Here is a 10,059-nt window from a genome sequence, read left to right as displayed (position 1 = left end):
AGACCCTTACAGTCTCCGATATGTTACCAATTACAGATAAACTACACACGGCGTACATTTATTCCTTATTTGGGTTTAAAAACAACACGCAACATATAGCACAGTCAGTACAAACCTCTCATCTGTATCTTTAATCACCAGCACATGTAGCCTCTGTTAGAAAGTCATTGTGTCATTCTGAGATCATAATAGTCTAAAAGGTGATGATAAACATGGCAGTTTGTTCATGATTCAGGTTGCTGAAACAATTCGCTCCTTTGTTTTTTTGCGCTTGACTCTCGCATTTGTCCTTTTCTAAAAGGATTGGATATTTCGGAAGCGCTTCAAAATGCATGTTATTACCATCAGCTCAAGAAGTTCATTATTTCAAATATAGATGCGCGCACGAGTGATCACGAGCTCCCTGGAGAAAGCGAAACCGCTCGCACTTCGTAAAACAAAAACGGGACACGGCAGATTTTATTGTTCTTGACTTTGTGGTTGTTCATCAAGACAACAACAAGGTTTGTTTAAGCTCGGGTCAACCGTGGCTTGTTATTATATGTATATAGTTTTACCATGTAATGTCTCGGCTGTATATTTAAAATGTTTTCATTCTGGCGAGCCCCACGAGCGAGTGACGCTTCTCTGTAGACAAATAGCATTCAGTTGCATGTCTTTGGGTACCCTTTAGTCCTGCTCGGTACCCTTTGCAATGGGTAACCAAAAAGTGGTACGGTATGGTTCACTTTTAGGTACCTTTTGACAGTGGAAACGGCCATGAAAGCGTACTGAACCAAACCGTACTATACCGTACCACTCAGTGGAAACAGGCCATTAGGGAAAAGGGAGATGGAAAAAAGCCCCTCTCAGACTGTCCTTAAAGTAGAGCAGTATGAGGTCAGGGGAAAAAAGCATAGAACATTTGACAAATAAAGCACTGTTTCCATCCAATGTGTCTAAGAGAACAAAATTGCCAATTCCTGATAAACTGACGCCAAATATCTAAAAGAAATATGGAATTTTACGTTGTAGGAGAAGGTACTGTAGGCCTTTTTTTCTTATCTAATAAATTACTTGCACCTCAGAAGATAAACCACAATGCTTTTGAAGGCTTGAGACTGATTTTTGGCACGCAGATGCTCAAGACTGTTCTGACTGTTCTCAAAACTTAACTTCTATAGCGCTTTTACACTGTACATTGTGTCAAAGAAGCTTAACATTTGAAGTTCTTTTAACTGAAACTGTGTCAGTTCAGCTTTCAGAGTTGAAGTTCTGTTCAGTGTGGTTTAATCACTGCTGAAAGTCCAAACACTGAAGAGCAAATCCATCGATGCGCAGCTCAAAGTCCCAAAACTAAGCAAGCCAGTGGTGTGGAACTTCACCACTTGACGAAAGTGAAGGAAAAAACCTCGAGAGAAACCAGGCTCAGTTGGGTAAGACCATTTCTCCTCTTGCCAAAGCCATGGGATCAACGTGGAGACTCGTCTGTCACTGGGCTCCCCACGACTACCACAGCATCTGCTAAGAATACAGCCTGGTCCATGATTATGGAGACCTCGGGATGAAAACAGACTAACATAAGCATAGATGTCATTCAAATTATAATGTCTTTTGGGAAGTGTCCTTGGCTCCGGTTGCCCTAATTAATGCAGCCTAACAATTCTTGGGGACTTTGATAAAAGGAAAAAAAAATACAATCCAGTCCACAATTACTTTTAATATTGAAAATACGTTAATTTTGTGTGTTTTTTTCACCAAATCAGTGACATCATTTATGAATTTGGCAATAAAAGAGTTAAAGTCCTGTAATGTTCTAAACAATTTGGTAGTTTTGATCAGGACTGAGGTTAATGTATGCAAAAAAAATGTGAAAAATATGTATCTGATGCATTTTTAACAGCAGTTTAATTTAGTGGATGTTTTCATCTCTAACATAAAAGGGTAGTAAATTTAAGTATCATTGAGATTTTTTTTTAATTTAAAGCATTTGCTCAAAATATGTGTCAAAATAAGATTTATCACCAAAAATCATTCTGCTAGCTGAAACACAGAAAAAGTTATGACCAAATTAAAGGGGAAATGAAGCAGTCAAATTTACATTATTTTGTACATTGATTTCCACTTTAATAAAAATATATGAAACAAACTTGATTAATTTAACAATTTAGAAGAAAACTGCATGTTTTACTATAGAATTTAGACCTTGGGCGCTGCCATCTTAGAATGACGCTGTGTCGGACATCATGGGGTTGGTTCCGTTCCCTCAGCTAAACAGATACAGTGGAAGTAAAGGACTGAACACGGAGACTGCAAAGCCTAACTTAACCCAATGCGTAAAGTTGTGAACTTGGAGCTGGTGCAAATACAAGCATCAGATGTGGGTCTAATATAGAAATATATATTCTATTTTTCTTTTCCCCCCTTTTACTTACCGATCATTTGATGCGCTTTGGTCCACTCTCTGTATTATGCTGCCTGTCTGGGTTTCAATCCTGGGTTCAACAAGGTCCGGTGGCAACATAATGGGTGCAGGTACTTTCACATTTCACTACCACAGCCCACACTTTTCGTGTTCAAACCAAACTAAGATCGGTGCAGTTTTTCACATGGCAGGTTTTTACATCCTTCATACATGTTGAGAGATCGAATTGATAAGGGAATATGTCTTGACATAATCCACACAGACGTTACTTAAGCCCAATTCCAATTCTATTTTTGTCCCCGTTCCCCTTCCCCTTGGCCCTTAAAACTGAGTGTGAAGGAGAAGGGCTTCAAAATGTACCCCTAAGAATTGGGACACCACTACAGCACCAGCACACTTCATCATATGTCATTGTGATCTCTTGCTTCATATGAGATCAGACGATCGCGACTGCTGTAGTTATTCCAGTTGTTTTATTTTTTGGTATTTATCTTCAGGAAATCACTGAAGGCATATATTATGTTATCATAACAATATAATGTGAAAATAAGATCGTAGTTGTACTGTGCATTTACAACGTGGCCATATTCATCTATGTAAACACACCAAAAACAACATTAACATTATAGCAGACACTGTAAAAGGTCATTCCCAGCCACTAGGCCTTTTCGGACAGGGTATTGTAGTGTCATCGAGTGTCAGAATGTTGTAGGACTGCTATGCATTAGTTATTATTATGGATTATAGGTGGCGAAATTTATCGGTTCTTATTTTAACATTTTTTTTAAAAGCATGACGGTAAAACACGAATGCGGTTATGAATGTATTAAAACATGTGCTTGTGTGTTGTAAAATTCGAAATAATGACAAAAAAATACTAGTTTGTGGATCTCCTTACTTCCGGGTGCAGCTATACTGCTGTTGTAGATGGTGTATTCTGGGAAATTTTCTTACCCCTTGGTTTTGTGTGTGGTCCTGAAAAATTTCAGTTTGAACGGGTATCTATAACTTCAAGCTAAAGAGAATTGGGACTGGGGTAAGGGGAAGGGCTAAGGGGTAGAATTGGGATTGGGCCTTAGTAAAGCGTGAAGTCATATATCATTTTAATCATTGTCTGTATGTAAATCCCCCTGGTCAGGCAGCGCTGGAGCAGTGTGAGAGAGTGGACCAAAGCACATCAAACGAAAGCTATTATCAAAATAAAAATACTCACCTTAGTACACAACTTAAATGCTTGTATGTTTTGTATTGGCACCAGCTCTGCGATGCACGTCCACAACTTCATGCATTGGGTTAAATCAGGCAGCGTAATACAGAAAGTGGACCAAAGTGCATCAAATGATCGATAATTAAACGGGAAAAAATAGAATAAATATATATATATTTTTTTAAAATAGACCCACATCTGATGCTTGTATTTGCAGCAGCTCCACGTCCACAACTTCATGCAATGTGTTAAATTAGGCTTTGCAGTCTCCATGTTCAGTCCTTTACTTCAACCGTATCTGTTCAGCTGAGGGAACGGAACCAACCCCGTGACGTCAGACACAGTGATATTCCAAAATGGCAGTGCCCTAGGTCTAAAAGCTATAGTAAAACATGCTCTTTTCTTCTAAATAGTTACATTAATGGAGTTTGTGCTGAGTTTGTGTTTGTAATGTGCTGAAGAAAACGCTTAGATGACCCAAGAATACAATTTTAGAATACAAAAATACAATTTTAGTCTGAACTATCCCTTTAAAACTGATTTTAAAGGCTAAATGTTATGAATCAAAAATAAGAGACTTGATTATAGATACTGGAGTTAACAAACAAACAAACTACAAGTCAATATTTTCTCTTTTAAATGTGAACATTCCAGTTCTTTTGAACACCCTTTCTTATCGTTATACACCCCAGAGTCTGTCCCATCTGCCAGACAACAAACATTTTCCTGCAGGCTTAAACTGACCTTCTGGGCTACGCCCCGCCCCGCTCTGACCTTTGACCCGCTGGTATGCAGAGACGCCCATTCCTCAAACAGCATTGGTGGCCTTAAGAGGCTTTTGTTAAGTAATTTAGCCAAAACAAAGACTCCTTGTGATAGTACTCTTTAAACAGGACGACAAATATTTCAGTGAGTGATTTAAGGAGCAGTTACCGTAACCTTGTCTTTAAACGCTATCGCAGCGAAGATCGTTTTTCTGCAACTTCTTTCATTGGGGTGAACAAATAAAAGCAACTGAGATCTGAGAGACGGGCTCAAATACTCCCCTCCAGTCATCAGATGTCAGTTTACAGCATCCTGAGGTTGCTTTCATCAATCATGAGCAGGAGGCGTCTTCCTTTGCTGTCAGTGAGAAGTTCCACAGTCGTTCAGAACAAAGAAGGCTCATCGGATTACACAGATTCTAGACTACAGAGCTGAAGGTTTATGTTGGAGTCGTCCTTGTAGATTGCAGTGAAATTACTGTCCTAATTTCGAATATAAGTCGCTTTCCAGAACCTTTTATTTCAATGTTCCTCGCTGGTGGAATGATCTTCCCATCAATAGTTTTCACGTGTTGTCACTAGGCATGGGACGATAACCATCAAGGTATATCGCGGTTTGGAAGAACCACCAAATTTTTCTGTAATAGTTTCTAAAGTATGTCTAAGATTTTTTATTTATTTTTTAGTTCAACAATACCTCCAGCAGAAAAGCTGTCCAAAGATGTTGTTTAAATGGTAAAGAAAACTGTGTTTTTGAAACAAATGAAGACAGCAGAAGTCAATGATTTATTCTACTTATTTAGCCTGACATGTCTACTTTTCCGAAATATTTTAAATGTTACTCAAAATATAATATATTGTGTTCAAAGGGGGGAAAAGGTTGTTGATTTTTACCCAAACATTTAAAAAGAATATATTTTAGAGCAGTAATCACAATACCATGGTACCGTGAAATCATGATATTTTTATCCAAGGTTATCATACCTTCAGAATCTTATACCAGCCCATGCCTAGCGTCACACCATTAGGGCAACGCACCTGTGGCAGGCAAAACATTACTATCTCCCCCTGACTGTCAAGTCACGGGTCCAAAAATGGATAACTGTTGCGCAATAGGGTTTACCCGACCTGTGCTTCTGCAGAATTCCTTCAGCCAGAAAGCAGAAATGTATGGGTTTGTGCGGAATGATAGCATCATTGACCCATAACAATGCATGGTACCTATACCTGTCAATGCGTTTGTAGGATTTTTATACAGTTTCTATTCTAATTTGCAGGTCAAGTGTAATTCAAGTATAAATTAAAAGTTAAAGTATAAATAGCAGAGGTGAACAGATTTTCCCTACCAGCAAATATTAATCTAAATAAAGGAAACGATTATAAAAGCAAACACTTAAGTGCCATAATAGCATCACTAATGATTAAACTGCTGAGGAATATCCAAAAGATAATGTTAGATGTAAGAATTGGAGCTCTGAGAGGGACATGACGGTTTTATATGACTGAAAAACAGGGCAGTATATGGATCGCAAGTGCCCACAATTTACAGTTTGCGATCATATCTCGGTTCTGTTGATATGTGATCTAAACATTCATAGTTTGAAACAGATTGAAATATGACCGGTTTGTGCTGCTTTTCTATGGAGATCCCAGTGTAGCTGCCATTATGGCCTGTTGTTGTTTTTTCACTGATATCATTTAAATGATATCATTTAATGACAAAAAAAAAAACAAAACATCTTTTCCATGATCACTTGAAACCTTCTGAACAAAAAGACCCCCCTCTTTTCTCCCCCAGCACACCACACGACTACCTCAAAATCATGCAATTCTGAGTGTACCTCACACAGGTGAGTGGGCTTGACAAACCACCTGTAGCGAACACACACTTTCACCTCTTTGACACTTTAACCGACACTTGCACCAGACTCTTTCTTACTATAACTCCATGTCTTCAAAAAAAAAAAAACTGTATTAATGAAGTGTGCCTCACACAGGTAAGTGGGCTTGACAAACCACGTATAGAAACACTCTTCTCTCTTTTTAAAAAAAAAAAAAAACACTTCCCCTCCTTACTCTTAATTGTCTGCGCACTAACCGTTCTTTTGTAAAACTAGCACTACTTGTATGTACACTACCTGACAAAAGTTTTTCGGCCTATCCAAGATTTATGAACAACATATAATAACTTGACTTTAGTAGATCATTTGGTATCAGAAGTGGCTTATATGAAAGGCAAAGGCCTCTAGATTACACTTATCAAAATAAAGTATGATCATGCCTTGATTTTTAGTTAGGACATTAAGGTCTTAAATTTGCTCAGACAAAACTTTTCACTTAACAGAAATAATGTACAGTAGAATATAAAGTGATTGTGCAGAGGGAAAATAAATTATTATTGGACTGCATCCATACATCTCTGCATGAATCACTTAAATCTACTTTTCAAGCTGTTTGGACAGACATATGTGTAGGGATAGTGTATAGACCGTCATATTGGGGTGAAATAAACACATCCAATCCTTTTTTTTTTTTTTTTTTCAATTTAACAACATAAAAACGGTGGACCAATTGGAGCGGTTTTGAGACCGACTGCAACTTGACATAGGAGTGCGTTTTCCCCTCCCACCAAAATGATTGACAGCTGCGTATTAACATGTGTCCGTAGTAATCCATATAATCATATTAACAAGACAGGACGAGCGCAAAGCAACTGGGAATAAAAAGTCTGTTCAGTTCATTAGGATTATCAATCATCATCAAATGTGATCGAGTGAGTTTTACAAGTTTGAAACGTTTATTAAACAGTGCATGTGTGTCATGAAGTACAACGATTTAGCTTAGCTTTACTTCATCAGCACAGCCGTGTGTCAGAACACTTATAAAAGACGCATCATTTCCAGTTTGTGGACAATAAATCAGGTTTATTTTGTACATTAACATAACAGATATCCATACAGCACTGGATATTAACCTGTATCCTGTCACATATGGGTGCAAAAAGAGTGCAAAGCAAAACGCGCGCTTTCTGTGTATGTATCTGTATGTGCTTGAACACAACAACTGTTCAAACAACACAACAAATGCATCAAATACTCATTGGTAAAGTTCTTACTGCAGTACGTTATGTGAGATCTGCTTCCTTCATGTCTGTCTGTTGTCTGAAGCAGCCAAGGGAGGAGATTAAGGCACACTGACAGGCATGTGGAAACGGTGGGCGTGAAGGACTAGCCTTAAAGGCACAGTTCACAAAAACCACCTCTTAATGCTTTAGAGCTATAAAATAGAAACTTCTGAAAGGTATAAATATTCTGATGGGTGTTTTGAGCTGGAACTTTACAGACACATTCTGGAGACACAAAAGACGTATATTAAATCTGGAAAAAGGGGTAAAATAGGTGCCCTTTAATAATAAAGTCATCTGGAATGGCAAAGAAAGCGTTCTTGCAGGATTCCCGGTGTTCATCAAGATTCTTTGGATTTATCTTGAATGCCTCCATCTTACTCCAGACATGCTCAATAATGTTCATGTGTGGTGACTGGGCTGGCCAATCCTGCAGCACCTTGACCTTCTTTGCTTTCAGGAACTTTCATGTGGAGGCTGAAGTATGAGGAGCGCTATCCTGTTGAAGAATTTACCCTCTCCTGTGGTTTGTAATGTACTGGGCAGCACAAATGTCTTGATACCTCAGGCTGTTGATGTTGCCATCCACTCTGCAGATCTCTCGCACACCCCCATACTGAATGTGAATGTAACCCCAATCCATGATTTTTTTCTTCACCAAACTTGACTGATACTGTGAGAATCTTGGGTCGATGTGGGTTCCAGTAGGTCTTCTACTGTATTTGTGATGATTGAGATGCAGTTCAACAGACGATTCATCAGATAAATCTACCCTCTGCTGCTTTTCCAAATGACCAACTAGAAATCTAGAAGTCAAGTTATTATTTGTTGCTCTTACAACTGGGATAAACGACAACACATTTGTCCGGTAGTGTATACTACATGTAAATAAAGTGTAAACTTTTCAAGTGTAGTCCCGTCACGTATAGCAAATCGGTGTGCAGGTGAAATGACATGAATTGCTAAACAATATACTCTTGCAACATAAAAATATAAAGCCTGTCCAAACAACGGTGAAACGCAATTGTGTCTCATTTAACAAACGGTTTTATTTACTGGGATTATCGGTCCTTACACTGAATTCTTGCCATTAGCCAATCAGTGCATTGCTAGTCGTGGTTTTAAAGATCTGTTTATATACACTTATGCACATGCATTCGTTTCAGATATCTTAAAGCAGATATTTAAATCAGGCTCGGAAAAAAAATTGTTCCAAATTAGTCGATCAGCTATCACAAATAAAACACCCAGGATCTGACAAATAAATGTTTTAAGTGAGGTCTGAAGAACTGACCCCTGATAGCACTCACTTTCACAGTTAGTCAAAATGGCCTTCTTTTTCCGCCATGAGTGGGTGTGCTGCTGAATAAAGCTGTTCCGTTAGCATAACAATGGAAAGAAAAACCATGGCTGCGTCCAAAAGCTTATGCTGCCGACTTGTTCCAGTGACCCCGGAGGCAGTGTTTCTCCACAAAGGACCTCTTTAAATGGATTTCAGAAAGTCTTCGGAGACAAAATAACGATTTAATCAGATACAACAAAACAGAGAGTGCTTTGGTGATCATTAAGGGGATATTTGCTAACTAAAATAGTATCTTCTCACTAGAAATCCCATCAAAAGTTGGTCAAAAACATACATTTACACCTAAACTGCCACACAAGCAACGCTTTGTGATTCCATCCTTAATTTTTAGCTCAGAAGTGGAATGCACAGGATTGATGGATATTGAAGGGCTGTGATGGATACATCTATGCTGGCTTTAATATTGATTAAATAATGGACCTTTCAAGACAGTATATGACAATTTGGACTTGTCTTGATGTCTTCTTACCTTAGAGCAGTGTTTCTCAACCACGTTCCTGGAAGACTACCAACACAGCATGTTTTGGATGTCTCCTTAGTCTGTCACACCCATACCTGCCAACACTCCTGTTTTTCCTGAGAGTTTTTCCGGAAAACTCCTGGAATTTAATCCGCGGGGTTTTGGTTGGGTGCAGTAGGACCGGTTGGTCACACGCGGGGGCTCGTCCGGGATGGGAGTGAGGTTTAGGGGGTGAGTGTAATGGAGGCCAGCTAGTGAAGTGCTTTGCAGGTAAACCTCACTCCTCTGTCCTCTAAAGACAGACGCTAGAGGCCATGGTCTTAGGCTCCTTAAAGCAACCCACTCCCATACAAAGAATCGCCGGTTCCATCCGAGCTCAGAGCAGGTTAGATGCAGCAGGAGCGGTGGGTTACATACATTTACATCTGATTTTTTATCATTTTCATCTTTGTAGAGTTGACATAACCTACATTGTATATAATGCATTTAAAAATAAAGGTGACTTGACTAATCTCTCCAAACATCCCCAAATTATATATTTTTAAAAGGCGTGTCCCTGTAAACCGGCTTATGTGTGTACATCCAAGTCAAAACAATGTCAACATACATCTTTGTTTCCCAGTAAACCCCATAAACCTGTACACACACAGCAGGCTTTACTGGTTATACAACAGACTTAAATGTTTAAAATCTTCAATATTCATAATTTAATAATAATAAAAAACACAAATACAGAA

Source organism: Danio aesculapii, chromosome 16 (assembly GCF_903798145.1).
Source record: "Danio aesculapii chromosome 16, fDanAes4.1, whole genome shotgun sequence".
Taxonomy (NCBI): Eukaryota; Metazoa; Chordata; class Actinopteri; order Cypriniformes; family Danionidae; genus Danio; species Danio aesculapii.
This window is presented reverse-complemented; position numbering follows the sequence as displayed.